The sequence below is a fragment of the Equus przewalskii genome, chromosome 18 (genome assembly GCF_037783145.1).
Source record: "Equus przewalskii isolate Varuska chromosome 18, EquPr2, whole genome shotgun sequence".
In the NCBI taxonomy this organism is placed as follows: Eukaryota; Metazoa; Chordata; class Mammalia; order Perissodactyla; family Equidae; genus Equus; species Equus przewalskii.
Genome location: NC_091848.1, coordinates 60001176 through 60017137, shown reverse-complemented (window position 1 = coordinate 60017137; position 15962 = coordinate 60001176).

Here is a 15962-nt window from a genome sequence, read left to right as displayed (position 1 = left end):
GGTGGCACTCAATATAGATTTCTTCTACATGACTGCAGCAGAGCAATGGTGGCAGATATTGGAGAGTTGAATAGTGTCGTGTCTTCAGAGCTGATGATTAACTATGTTCAGAGACCGTGATGATAGGATTTGGGCTAGAGCTCTAGTGGGGTATCACAGAGCTCAGCCCTGACCTTATCAAAAGTCCCTCAGTGACTCGTTTAAAATTATAGAAAGTATATCCAACTTGAAGAGGATAAAACTGTTGAGATAAAACATCAAGTGAATATTTGCATGGTTATTCAAGTATACATATACACACAATCATACAGCTATGCTTGTATATGTCATATACATAAACATATACATAATAATATATAACCACACATATATTAAGAAACTGTATATATCTGTATATATTAAGAAAGTAAAATGAACAGCCTGAATCAACAAAATAAAGCTTAATTGTGAATAATATAAAATAATCTATTTAGTTAAAAATCAGCTATACCCTCTGCAGAGCGTAAAAGAAATCGAAATTAATAGCAGTTTACATGGAGGCTATCTTAAATTCACAGGTCAGAATACCACAACTGTCACTGCAGTGAATTCCTGATGGAGCTGAGATGGATGGAAGCAGACGCTGAAGAACAGGGCAGCTAAGGAATCCACTGTGTTCTCTGCTTGTCGCCAACACTTGGAAACTTGTCTTAAAAGCCAAGAAGGAATTTTGGGCAAGGTATTAAGAAATATCAGACCATACAGAGAAGTTTGGCTGAAGTTTACAAAGGTAAGACATCTGATAAAATGAGGAGCTTGGTTTAATCTTGAGAAAATGAAAAATAAAAGGATCACGAAAGTTTTTCAAATACATGAAAGTTGAGTGTGGGCTTCAAAAGACCTTGTGACAGCAACAAACAAGTGGATTATGATTCGTTATGTTGAACGTAGTTCTACCAGCGGTTCAGTCTCCGGGAAACAATAAGTGGGCGTCCCCGGCAGGGGTCCTGCAACTTCCACGACATGGAGCACATCTCCTGCAAGTGGAAGCAGAAGGTGTTTTCCCACTGGCTTCACACCGACCTGGAGACAGTAGATCTTTGGGACCAACAGAACAGTGCGTATACATTCCAATAGGCAAGAGCCACTGACCTTACTAATTGTCGGGAGAAATTTAAGAGTTTCAAGTGTTCTGAATGGGACAAATATATTTTTAAGACCATGAATTTGATAGGTATATATTTCCTAGGAAAAAAGAATTCTTTAAAATATTTGGAAGCAAGTTGATTCGATATATTGTATTTTCAGACTTCCCATTTTGCTTCCAGTAATATAAAGGGGAATTGGAAAAAGCTACAAAAAGTTATTTTTTATGTTGGATTGGTATACATTACACACATTTTTGTTGTAGCAAAAGAATTTGATTGAAATATATTAATTATATATCAATAAAGCTTTTAAAAAAAGAAAAATATTTAAATAGATAATCTGATAGTCCAGGCCCAAAGTATATGCTATTTTTTTAAAAAATTGCATGAAATGTGACTTTATGATCTTATTGTAAATCTCTGCATGGGAGAGTATAGCATCTGCTATATACATGTGCAGATGTGTGGCTGTGCAATGTACACTCTTAGATCCTAAAATCATTCTAGATAACTGGTTAATGACAAACCCCCTGCCTCAGGGATGTGACAACAGCCATACTGTTTTCCTCGGGCTCAATGTCCATGCTCTTTGTGAATAACTTCCCAACGGAAGAGGCTCGTCTCCTTTAAATTCCCTGGGCTCTGACAGAGGAGTGCAGCTGGGACCAGACAGTTCTCTTCATTCTGTATTCTTCCTGATAGTCCTAGAAAATGATGTAGTTTTACTGGTCAGAAAACCGAATACAATGGGAGTGGGAGAGCGCCATCAATTGCCACTCTGCTGCTTTCTAAAGCCATTTGGAAAACAGGCACTGTATGGGGAAGATCCTTCTGTTCTCTTTATGGTCCTTTTACCTAACATGAGAGGCACTCACAAAAAAAGAGCTATGAGATTGTTTAAGAAAATCCCTAACATAATAATGTTAATATATTTTCCCCTTGGGAAGAGTAAGCAGTTGTCATAAACTATGATTAGGTTTATATATGCTTTGGATTAGTGAGAATCAGAGATAAATTATGTTGGTTAGCAGGACCTCAAAGAAATTTGCTTTGATTTTTCCCCAAAAGAAATGTAAAATACTTGACCCTGTATCTTCTGTTAATCAAAATGGGCAATGAGGGAAATAACCCAATGAATAAGAAGCCTCTGATTCTGATGTGACAGCCTTGTGGCAGAAGGACCATTAAGAGCCATCCTCAATCTAAGGAGAGGTGGGCCTGTTGGGTGGCAGAGTGCTTACAAGCAGATCAACAGCCCAGGGTCACAGGGGTGCTGTGTTCCTCTTGTTAGCTGATGCTGTGAGGCTCAAGTCAGACCTAGTGATTTTTCGTGTAAAATTAAGCCAAATAATTAAAAACAGGAGTATAGTATAGCTAAGTCATCATCCGAAAAGGATCATTAACCATTTATCTGTCTTGAGTTTCATTAACCACCATCCTTAATATATTCAATGCACTATTATAAGCAAAGTACCAGGTATACTTTTATCACTGTGGAATGTAATCTTTGGGTTTTTTTTGGTGAGGAAGATTGGCTCTGAGCTAACATCTGTTGCCAATCTTCCTTTTTTTTTTCCTCCCCAAAGCCCTGGCACATAGTTGTATATTCTAGACGTAGGTCCTTCTAGTTCTCCTATGTGGGACACCACCTCATCATGGCTTGATGAGCAGTGTGTAGGTCCGTGACCAGGATCTGAGCTGGTGAACCCTGGCCTGCCGAGGCTCGTCCCATCCCTGTGGAATGCAATCTTATCATTTGAGTTTATCCAGTTCTCAGCTCTGTGGTTTTGTTTTTTGTTTGTCTTTTTCTCTCTTTTACTTATACCGTCATACACAGTATTTGCCCCTATCCCAGATGCATCTGTGCTCTGCCATCCGTGTATCTCCTACAGCCTATGTCTGTGTGCAAGCCATTATTATAAACATTAAACAAGACCATCTCCAGGACATATGGCTAGAGGTTCTCATCATAATAGATGTTGAATCCAAACATCCAAACTGTGGTCACTGTAGTTAACAAGATGTGAATTCATGAAATCACATTGTCACATAACGCATGGTAAGTTCTTTATCTGCTGCATACACACACACCCACCACCACCACCAAAAATTAAATGAATAAATGAAACTAGCTTTTGTCATCAAAGCCCCATATTTCTGAGAGTGCTATCTCTATTACAAGATTGAAGAGACTATTTGAAACTCAACATAAGAGATTTGTCTTTGTTGTCATACAGAAGCTTTCACCTTCAGGCTAGCGTGTGAAGAGAGAATTCAGTGCTGCGTGAAGTGTGGGGCAGGAGCAATCAGTGAGAAAGCACAGCTGGACAAAGAAACCTCTGCTATTATCTCAAAATACTGCTCTCTGTATCTGTGTAGCCAGAGCACAGAAAATAAAGAGGCTGGTTGCAAAAGATGACACTGGTGAGTCAGTCGCCAGCTACGTCATGAAGCACCTGTGAGTCAACACGAGGCGTCCCACTCTACCTTCAGACAGGTGGAAACCAAGCATTCTAGGAAAGGCGGTGAGATGTACATTAGAGAGGTGCTAACCCTCCCCGATAGTGGGTGTAATTACAGGAGAATAAGGAGCAACTACGATGCTCGGTTATTCCTATTGTTGAAACCATATAATTATGATCTCCAGAAATTCAAGAGTAGGTGACTATGACCTGTACTGGGCAGAGTCTGTGGCGATGGGAAAGGTGATGAATCAGAGATTGATCGAGAAGGTGGCTAGGGTAGGAGTCAGTGATTGAGTGGGTAAGGGTAAGGATGTAAGGGAAAGGGGAGATGAAGATTTCAGACCTGGATGATAACACTGTTTGCTAAGCTGGCAACACTGGGAAGACAGTCATATCATAGGATGAGGTGAGGAGTTTAAAACTGGACATACTGATTTGAAGTGCTTGTAAACAACTACATGAAATAAATATTTTAAGTATTTAGGTACATGGTTCTAGAATTCCAAAGACAGGTCTGTGATGGAGTGAGAGTCAGGAGGATTCAAGTGTAGTTGTAAAGAGTTGTCCAAAAGAAATTGTATGGCAAGAGAGAGGACAGCCAGTACTAAAATAGCAACAGCTAGAGCAAAAGGGACTTAAAAATTGGTGCTAGAAGTCGCTTCAGAAGAAAAGAAACTTAAGAATGGGGTATGTGGAATTAGGCATGCGATTTGCTTTTACAGACATTAATAACCTTGTTTCTGATGTAAAAGGGACATTGGTAATCCACAGAATATGGTGGCAAAGAAGTTACTCAGGTTATCAGCCGTAGTCCCCTATAATCAAGAGCATACTGAAGGCAAGGCATTGGGTGACCAAATATTTCCTGCCATAAAATAATTTAGTAGAATTAGTGAGCATAATGAAGGTGTTTGGTGACCTCTGAGTGTGCTAGAGAATCTAGGCAAAGAAAACGAGTTCAGTGCTTTCATTTACAAGCTCAAGATTTGCATAAGAAACCTAAAAGCTTCTATGACCGATGATTAAAAAAATGAAGTGAAACAACAAAAACCCCTTGTCTCCTGAAGCTGAAGGATGCGATTTCTGAAAACTGGTGTGCAGTCTATGCATATTGGTGGATGACGTACAAGCAAATTTGATTTCTAATTTCACAGTGTCTCTTATTTTAAAAGTTAAAACTTCGGGAAGAAACGAAAACTAATAATTGGGGTGGGGTAATGTGGACTGAATTGGATGAAGCTGGAGACATTGAAACCCTAAACTTTGCTCCTAGAAGCATCCCTTTCTTCTCTGTCTAGAGGTCAGTTCCCTTTGCTGTAGAATCTACAGTGGCCTCCATGGAAGTAGCTGCCTTGCAAGGAACTGTTGACCCTAATAAGAACATAACTCTATCATATCTCATTGCTTCTAGGTCTAAAGCCAGATCTAAGTCCCACCAGTCACCACTGGGGGAGTTACAAAATGTGACCCATGAGAAGGTGCAGGGCATGCCAAAAGAATCACAAAGCTTTCACCAAATTATATTTACAGAAACATGGGAAACATGTGTGAGAATGGGTCATAAGGATATGTGATCAGAGTAGATGACAGGAAAGTATAGTTGCCCTATGGTAAATGCAGTGAAATGACACAACTTTCTTGGTATATTTTAGAGAGAGGAACGCAACAGCCTAGACATATTGGGAAGAGAGAGTAAATTTATCACGTCAGATCTTCTGACAACCTGATTGTCTCTCTAGGCGGTATCTATAACATCCTCCATTCCTGAGGACGATCCACTCTGGAGAGGATGCCAGCATCCATGATGAGTTCTATGTTGGCTCTTCGCGTCGGTCGGGTAAACTTCTAACATCACACTGCTTCCTGGATCCGGTGGGGATACTGCAGTCCCGAGATTTGTTCGTCTCCTGGGGCTTTGGTCTTCACGTCCTGCTGCCTTGGAAGCTCTCTGAGGCATTTCCATTGATGTCGTGTTAAATAAGTGTATACATCACGCATAGTTGCTCTCATTGGGAGCCTGGGTCTGCTACAAAATGCTTGCCATAGCCACCGGGGAGTATTTTGTTTGATTTTAATTTACACCTTCACGCTTCACAACATTTTTCAGTCATGTGTGATATTCAAGAGCAGAAACAAGTCAGTGCAGCACTAGATTTCTCATCGGAACCTAAAAAGTTTGCTTTAATACAGAAATGCATTCTTATCTATAGTAATTACATACACCTTAAATTTGGTAGCTTAATTTTTATTTTCCTCTACTTAATTTCCAGTGTTTTTATTTTTCTACTTTCCATTACTATTCTAATACATTGGGTAAGTAACATCAATGAGACCTACCAATTCACATGTCCATTTGCATATTTGTGGGGCTTTTTTTATGTATCAAAGTTAGAAAGAATTTTCATCTTTTTACTTTTTCTCACATAGCCGACACTTTGCTGTATCGCCCTATTTTCACCCCTGATATTTAAGGCAGTAAACCATTTGCTGCATTATTATTTTCTCTCTGAACCCTTAGCTTATCAGTCCTTCCTCTTATCAGTCCACAGTTGAAAGACTAGGCTGTTTCTAGGCTGGACTCCAGGTAAGAACACCTACGTTACAAGGTACTGGGATCCATGCAAATGTTGAAAGGAAACGTCACTTGACTTGTGTAAACGGTTAAAAAAACTGATAGATACTTCATTTGGACACTCCAAGCATAGAGCACCATGATTAACTCCAAAAGGAAGGAACAGAATCTGAGAAGGCGTCAGGAAGGAATGTTCACTGTCCAAGTTTAACAATAAAGTATGGTCTGGTTGGTCAATGCTCATGCAGATGAATTTGATTTTAGCAAACATACAACTGTTTTAAGTTACCTTGCTTCATTCCTAGTTAATTCTTTATGTTTTAATCTTTGATTAAATTCAACATGCAAAGCACTCATCAGGATAGTGCAAAAATGATCTTTGAAAACAACAAAACTCTTTTGTTTTCTTTGAATCTTTGAACATTTTTTATTATATATGCAGGTGGAGGCAAAGATATGCTTAAATATGTAAAGAAAAATGTAGCAGCGCATTGTGTGTCATTATAGCAGAGTCGTTGTTACAAATCTTGACAAATTGGCATAGTCTTTTCCCCAAGCTTTCATGTTCTAGCCCCACACCAATTCTCCTGACTCAGGGGCTTGGTGTCAGTCCTTGATTGTGTTTTGATGTGTTTGCAAGTCAACAATTGAGTTCAATTTTAAGCAGTCAAAACAGACATTTGTCATTGTGTTCGCATCCGTCTTCCTGTGGCACCCTGCCCACTTAATCATGCAGGGAGGGGAACTGCTGGCAAAGCAAGAGGGACCAAGGCAAGCTGCTGCGACCCAGAAGAATCATGTCATATGTAATTACCATAATTTATAAGGATCACTCTAGGCTCACTGGTGTTGTTGATGCACACCAATTGGACTGCGCTAGAATGTTTAAGTAAATATTTGCACGCAACCTGAAGCTGTTGAGAACTTCTGCTTCGGCCGGAGCCCCCTTCTTATGAAATATTCAGCACATGGAGGGTCCCCAGTGGTGCTGTGGTAGGTTTGCTCTCCGATTTGATTAGCCGTGATGATTCTTTCATGAGCTGTGAATGTCCTTCTAGATTAGCATCATCCAGGGTCTTTGGTCTTGTCACGGAAACAGGATTGGGGACACAGTTGCTTAAGACCATGTTTACAGCATGCCTTTAACAATCTATGAAATGTTGCAAACTAAGATCTTAAATATCATTCAAGTAAATTCAAACGCAGTACATCCTAACTGATAATGTGTTATTACAAATCTGAAACCCAATGGTGTGTTAGAAGCACATAGAAACTCCAGACTTAGAAATGATACAAGTTAGGGCATTGATATAATTCCATTTAATGGATGGATAATTATTAAACACAATTCTAAAACAGATACAATTTTATTTCATCAAAGTTTGTGGGTTGTAGTGATTTGTTTTTGTAATTTAAGGATTATTAACCAAAATAATCCTTAAATTAAGAAGAACAAACCTGTTAACTGAATATTCAAGTATTGCATGCTTGCTTAGGACCGAGATACTAAATTGGAAAAACTATGAGGAATAAAGGCAGAAGCCTAGAGCAAGGATGACGTACAGATCATTCACACGTTCATGTTTTTGAAATAAATGTTTGGATTTGGTTAGTTTACATGTCTTACTTTTGTATGCCTGCCATTACTAATTACCACAAACAGTTTAAAACAAGACAAACATGCTATCTTGTCATATCGTAGGTTACTAGTCCATGGAGCCCCAGCTGGTCTCTGCGCTGGCTCTCAAGCTGAAATCGAGGTATCGGTGCCCAGGGGCTCTTCGGGCAGGCTCTGGGGGAAAACCCACTTCCAGTTCATTCAGGCTGTTGGCAGAATTCAGTCCCACGCAATTGCAGGGCTGAGGTCCCTTTCCTGCTGGAGATCACTGTCACCTCCTCAGGCCTCCCATGTTTCCTGGCTTACAGCCTGCTCATCTTCAAGGCCAGCGACAGAGTCAAGTCCTTCTCACTCTGCACATCTCTCTGAAGCCTCCCTTTGTCTCATCCTCCATGCCCGAGAAAGTTCTCTGCTTTTAAGGGCTCCTGGGATTAGATTGTGCCTACCTGGATTATCCAAGATGAAGTCCCTTTTTTACGGTTCACAGCTTAACTACATCTGCAAAGCCCCTTTGCCATGTAACATAAAATATTCACAGGTCCCAGGAATTCCACTTCTTTGGGAGGCCACTCTTCCTACCACAGTAAGAGAGTACAAAGATTTATTTTATGTATGTGTTGGTAGTGATTTGTCGGTAAATATTGAAAAACAAGCTCTTCTAATAGGAGAAAAAAAAATCTCTAATTTGTGGTGTTTGCCTATTTCTGGAATGTACAGAATCCCAATATGGCAGTTTTTGAGCTACTGATATAAATTCCAACAACTTGCAAAATTCTGAAAATTTAGTCCAGCTCTTTTGAACTGCCATGAGTCATCTCCAACACATCACTTTGTGCTTTTAGGCTTTATAAAAGAAAATTCTGCAGTTTAATAGTAAAATGGGGGTTAGAGTAATAACGTTATTAAAATGATGATGCTGACGTGTTCCTTACAAATAAATGTCAAAACAAATCAAATAGAAAGAGAATGCATTTTCCTATATTTATCTTTTTAATGCTAGTACAAATATATATCCTAGCTAAAAATAATTAAAAATCATGACATATTTATTTCTAGCTAAACTTATGGTTAAAGAAATTATCTCTAATTTATGTGATGATTATAATGTCTCTATTACATTTTACAAATAATTATTCAATGCCATTAGAGACGCAGGTATGTACTAGGGGAAAATCACGCACATAGCACACATTTTATTTTTAAAAATGCTCAAATTTGCCATTAAAAATATGCAAAAGTTGTAGTAACCTTCCATTTCTGTTTGTTTTTAAAATTTCATATTCAAGGGTCATTTGATAGTCAATAACCTAAACAGATCAGTGAATGAGCTCCTATTTGAACATAGGTAATGTCTGAACCAGAAGGACAAAGTTTTCCTCATCTAGTGTCTAGTACTTTTGCCTGTAAAGAAGGGCCCAAGACTAATTATGGCAAACAAGTCTTCAGAGTGGTTCTAAACACCTTGAAATCAGCTTTCCCATCACGCATGTGCTCACAATTTATGCCAACATTTTCACTGAAATACGGCAGTCCTTTTGTTTAGAGCTGGGCCTGGACCTGTTTCATTTTTAGTGTTGTCTCTTTTACTTATAGTTACTAGTAAAATTAGGAAGTTGTAAAATATTATATTTATTCAACATTTAAAAATTTCTACTGAACTATGCACAATGTATCAAAATAAGCACTTAGCCATTCAAACATGTTCATTTTAATAAAGGGAGAAAACCTTAGTTTGCTTACATCACTGTTTTTATTTTAAAACACCATCTGTGGAAGATTTGGTGGCAAGAATGGTTACTTGTTCTCAGTAGACTAAAGGATATTTTTAAGTTTGTTGTATACCAACCATTTTTTGTTGTATTGCAGCTGTTTTGTTGTGTTGATTTTTCCTCTAATGAGCACACGCAACTATTAACAGTAATGTGGGGTAAATTCATCAGACTACACTTAATTGTAATCATGAGCTTATTATTCCCTCAAAGTGTTTTTGGATGAATGATCTAAACAAAAGTTTTAAAGAATGTATTTCTTTACCAACTTGATTTGATTTTTGATACATGGCTATTTGTCATTCTAAAGTCGTAAACAATAAGAATGCTATGACAGACAAAATCGACATTTGTACATGTGGCAAATTGTACGGGTACATACAGTGAAAATCAAGCTTCTGGGATCATTTTCTCATTAAACATTCTATGAATGTGTATAAGTGCAGGCAGTCAAGTGCTCCTGGGGTGTGACCTCCTGCTGGAGAAGGGACTCTGCTGACTCCAGATGCACATGAGTGCGGTTGAGTTAAGGCAGCGTCCTTGTGCACTTAGCTCACTCCCGGGGAGTAACTTCAGCCCCAGGAGAATTGTTTCATTATATCCTAACATGAATTAAGTGACATTTTCAAACGATTTCTTTTGTCTTAACTATACCATGATTGCTATTGCAGATATATCCTTAGGAGTGAAAATAATATACTTCTTTCTCATAATGACTTGAAAATTTTACATTTATTGGAAGAATTCTATTAAGTTTTTTTCGTTGTCAGATCCAGCTTGCTAACTGCGTGTCTTTGATCCTCTAGATTTCTTCACAGACTCTCCTCTGGCACTTTGCTCTTTTTCTCCATCTACTGGGCTCCGGGATTGGCCGCTGAGCTCAGGATCATCTCAGGGGATGGCTGGCAAAGACAGAAGCAGTGGGGTTCAACTACTATTAGGGAAACAAGCAGACCAGCAAATCCCACTGCAGGGCCAAGGAATTTTATCAGACTCCAGCCTTCCTCCACAACGTGCCCTTAGATGAAATCCAAAAATAGAAATTATTAATATATATTAATATGAAGTATAGTTGCAACTCACTTTTGTTTTGGCAGGAAGTATTTAAATATTTTGAGATTTTTCTGATGAGATAGAAACAGTTTAAATGTGCGTCAAATATTTGCATACTGAATATAGCCATTTTTCACTTGCAGCACACCCATGAAAGAAACATTAGTGTTTATAGCTGAAACAGGAAAGAGTCATGGAGGGGCCGGCTCCGTGGCTGAATGGTTAAGTTTGCGTGCTCCACTGAGGCAGCCCAGGGTTTGGATCCTGGGCGCGGACATGGCACCACTCGTCGGGCCACGTTGGGGCAGCATCCCACATCCCACAACTGGAAGGATGTGCAACTAGGGTGTGCAACTGTGTGCAGGGGGGGATTTGGGGAGGTAGAGCAGAAAAAATAAATAAATAAAAGATTGGCAACAGTTGTTAGCCCAGGTGCCAATCTTTAAAAAAAAAAATTAAAAAAACAAGAAAAGAGTCATGGAAAAAAGGAGTGTGATATTTGTAAGGGCCAGTACTAGGAATGCTAGTGACAACATCTAATATTTACACAGCACTTCCATGAGACAGACCCTATGCTAGGTGCCAGTCATGGATGATTCAACGTAATCATGATGATGACAGCTCTGCAAGGTGATCTGTTAGGGTTAATGTTCAGGGATGCTGTAACAAATGTAGCACAAACTGGGTGGCTTCAAACAATAGGAAGTTATTGTACCACAGTTCTGGAGGCGAGAACTGCATGATCGCCATGTCAGCACGGCCATGTTCCCTCTGAAACCTGTGCGGGAGAACCCGCCTCCGCTCTTCCCGGCTTTGGTGCTTTGCTGGCAGTTTGCGGTGCCCCTTGGCTCGCAGCTGCAGCACATCCACGCTGCTTCCATCATCGCATGGCATTCTCCCGGTGTGCCTCAGTCTTCATGGGAGCTTCCCCTCTTTCTATTAGGACACTGGCCATATAGGATTAGGGACCTACCCTGCTCCGGTGTGACTTCATCTTAACTAATCACATCTATAATGACCCTATTTACAAATAAGGTCACTTTCTGAGATATCAGGAGTTAGGACTTCGATATACGTTTTAGAGTGATGCAATTCAGCCCATAACAGTTATTAAATTTCTCCAGAGTATTCATTTTCCAGGTGAATAAACTGAGGCTTCAAATGGTTAATTTCTCCAAAATATTAGACCAATTTTTCAAACCCTTGGATTTTGTCAGTAAAATGTGTGTGTTTTCTCTCTCTGCTACACACTGATTAAAGCCATAACCCTAAAAACCATTAATTTTCTGCAGAAATCCACAGTACAAATTTAAAAACCCTTTTATGATAAGATCTGGGGAGATTATTGAGGAATGAGAACAAAAAAGAGCACATAGCACATTAAGAAGTGAGAGTCTAAGAACATGAAGTGGTAAAATACCCATCGGTCATGAGACTGTGGTGTTAGGATGACTCCCCATGTGTAGCCAAGACGAGGAAACCCAAGATGCTGGATGTTGAAACTAATGGGGCTCATATTGTGTGGCTGAGATATAATGACTTCCTGATGGATTAGGGTAGTGAGGAGAGGTTAGAGGGGAGAAGATCTGAAACAAGACAACCCGAAAGAAAACAAAGTGTTTTCAAAGACTATGTAAAGAACTATGATACCTATGAGCTCAAATTAGTGGAACCGGGAAGGCAGGGAGTGATGCATCAGGCTGAGGATGAAACATAACTAATCTTTACTAACCATGCAAATGCAAAATCTAGAGGAAAATTACATTTTAAAAAGGAATGCTAATAGGGTAACAGAGGTAGATAGTCAATAACATGGTGATTTGAAGTATTTTTGAGTACTGCAGTAGATTTCTCACATGTACCATTAGTCTAGTGATTTCCTATTTTCAAAGAATGCGCATGCGTTCTGTGATACTGTAAGTTATGCCGTATCTTAGCCCAAGAAAAGTGGTCAAACTGATTTTGGTGTCCAGAAGCAGGAAGGGCACGTTGCTTCTGGTAATTAATAGGTATATATTTGCTACATTCCTGATTGTGGAGTTGCTGGTGGTTTAAAATGAATCAATATCTTTAAAAGTCACAAATATGTTTTAAAATAGTGTTTCAAATAACTTTATTATTAGGTCATAAATTTATGTCAGATCTTCTAAAATATTTAACTTGTTTCTGAGGACCTGAATTGATGGAACTGATTCACATGATGTTAAAGTAGAAACGTTAGAATGAAGAAAAACCCAGACCACCACCTTGTATGAGTATCGGCAGGAATTAGCCAGATTGGCAATGAAATCATCCATCACCAGACTCCTGATGGCTCTTGGCAGTATATTATCCCTATCTTTTACCTCTCTTTGCCCAGGCTTTCCTAATTGTTCCTCCTGGAGTTATATTTGCACATAAATGTGGTTTTCAAATATTTTAATATGACTCCAAATTCTTTTCTGCATTTATTAGCAATGAACTAGACTGGATGGAGACATGCCCTTAAAAAAGAATCCTGTTATTATGCCAATGAGTTTCTGATACTGGACATTGCCACCTCCCCCACCTCTTTTCAATTCCTCTCCTGCTCCGGGTTTGAATTTCTCTACTATTAGCTGACTGAAAACTGCAGCCACACGATCATCATGATTCTGTGTCTCAGAACGGAAAGAGAGCTAGTCTGAAAGCCATAGAAAATGAACTTCCCCTTTATTCTCAAATGCACAGATGACACCTTAATGCGTTTTCGGTGTTTGGTGAGGTAATTCACTAAATTGCTACTATTCAAATCCATTCCAGTACTGGCTGGCATCTATTGATATCTCATGAAATCACCCCTTTTCAGTGTACATTTGAGGTAGTTGTTGTTATCAGGAGGCCAAAAAGAAGATGTAGAACATACTAAATAGTGTGGTGAGCAACACTCACTGGAATCTCATCTTATTGTGATGCAGAGATTAGGGTTATGGGGGGAAATATACCCACAACTATTCACACAGTGGATATGTCTGAGATGGGGAACCTAGTGCACAACACAGTGCCTAATAACAGACTCACATGAAGGCAACAGACGGAGTAGCAAAAACTAAAATTCAATAAAGGCAACTTGTTTTGGGATTCTCTTGCATAATATTTCATAGAAAGGGAACTGAAATAGCATCTGAAAATTGAATACAGGTAATTTCTTAAGAATATCATATGAGAATTTCCATTTATGGATAAAAAAGATCATAGTGATCAGATTTACCCTCATGTATAAAAAAGTACCTGAAAAAAATATGTAGAAACATAATTCTCATGGTACCAAACATCAGGCAATGAAAGCCAGTGATTCATGAGGAACAAAAATAAATAAATAAGGAGCAATATTATTGGCCCAGATTAGTCCCTGAAGAAAGTGTCCTGGCCATTTGCTGGGAGGGTAAACCAGGCAGAGTTTAGTGGTCTTCCTGAAATGTAAAGATGGACCTGGAGGTCTAGGGAGGAGAAGGCAGCTCAAATGCAGAGTGCTAAAGAGGGATAGACAGACAGATAGATGGATAGATAGATAGATAGATAGATAGATAGAAAAAAGATAGGTAACTCTGGAGATCTACAGAGAATTTCTGACAGGTATGCAGCAGACTATCATCAGGGCATTTGAAGAAACTACTGTGTCAGGGCAAGGAAATATCCACAAATGACTAGAGGAAATTGCACACAGCCCCACACAGAGCAAGAAATAGTGCTTGTCCCCACTAGCCAAACTAGGAAATCTCATAATTCACAGGGCATTGGGTAATGAGGAGGGTCTTGCCTCAGGTATAGGGAACAGTTAGCCCTAAACTAAACACAACTATGATCTCCCCTAACAAATCTTAAAAGTGAGAACTGAAATGATCAAAGTGTTTCCAATTACATCACAGAACCAAGATCAAGATTATTTGTAGGAAAACAAGTCCAACACCCAGCAATGTAAAATTCACAATGGTCTAGAACCCAACCCAAGATTATCAGGCATTCAAATATACAGGAGAATACAACTTTAATATGGAAAAAGTTAATTAATTAAAACTGACTCACAGCTGGCACAAATGTTAGAATAATCTGTCAAGAATAACGCAGTCGTGATTGTCTTCCATTTGATCATAAATTTAAATAGAGTCATAGAAGATATAAAAAGACCCAAACTGAAATTCAAGTGATGAAAACTATAATATGTGAAACGAAAAATACAGTGATGGGTTTAACAGCAGATTAGACACTGCAGAAGAAAATATTAGGGAGCTTGAAAACAGAGAGACGAAAAAAGAATTTAAAAACTGTAAAAGCATCACTGAGTTTTGGGACAACATCAAGCAGCTTCACAGGCATGTAGCTGGTATCCCTGAAGGGGAGAAACAGGGTGGGGGGTCAGAAAAAACATGTTAGTATTAATGGGCAAGTATTGTCCAAATTAGATGGAAAATATAAACACACAGATCCAAAAGCTTTTAACTCCAAGCACAAGGGAAATGGAAAAACGAAACAAAACTATACTGATGCATACATGCTCAAATTTTACAAAAAAAATGAGACGGACAAAATCTTTAAAGGACTGATTCAAAGTAACAGAAGACTAAAAATAAACATGACATGGATTGCTCTTTAGAAACAATACAGGTGAGAAGACAGTGGAGGAAGCTGTTTAAAATACTGTCCCAAAAATAAAATAAAAAGTCAACCTAGAATTCTATTCCCAGAGAAAATGTCTTTCCAAAATGTACATGAAATAAAAATCATTTAAACAGGCAAAAGCAGAAAAAAATGCATCATAGGCAAGCTTGACCTAAAGAGATATTAAATGCAGTTCTTCAGACAGAGAAACAATATGTCAGATGGGAATGTAAATCTATGAAAAAGAATGAAGAATACAAAAAGGGCAAGTACTGTGGTAAATATATATTAGTGCTTTGTATTATTTAATTATTTCTAAAAGATTATTTATTGTTAAAATAAATAGAACGATAATATATTTTGGAGTTCACAGTATGTGTATAAATAAGATGGATGATAAAATGACATAAATCTGGGACAGAAAATGTAGTTATGCACAGCATAATATCCTGATAGGTTTATGTCGTGTGTAATGTACAGGATGCACACATATGTAAAAAAACATTCCAGCAAACAAAATCGGGGATTGTGACAAATGTCAGACAAAAGAAAATCAGTGGATCAGATTGACGTTGTGTTGGGAAGTGGCATGTCACAATAAAGATAGAATCGTCATTAGTTTTTTCCATATACTATATACAATAATTTTTTACTGTTTATTCAACAATTAACTTTTAAAATGTACTACCTCTCACAAGAACATTGTGATAAATAATTTTGAAGATTAATTTTTATCACGTC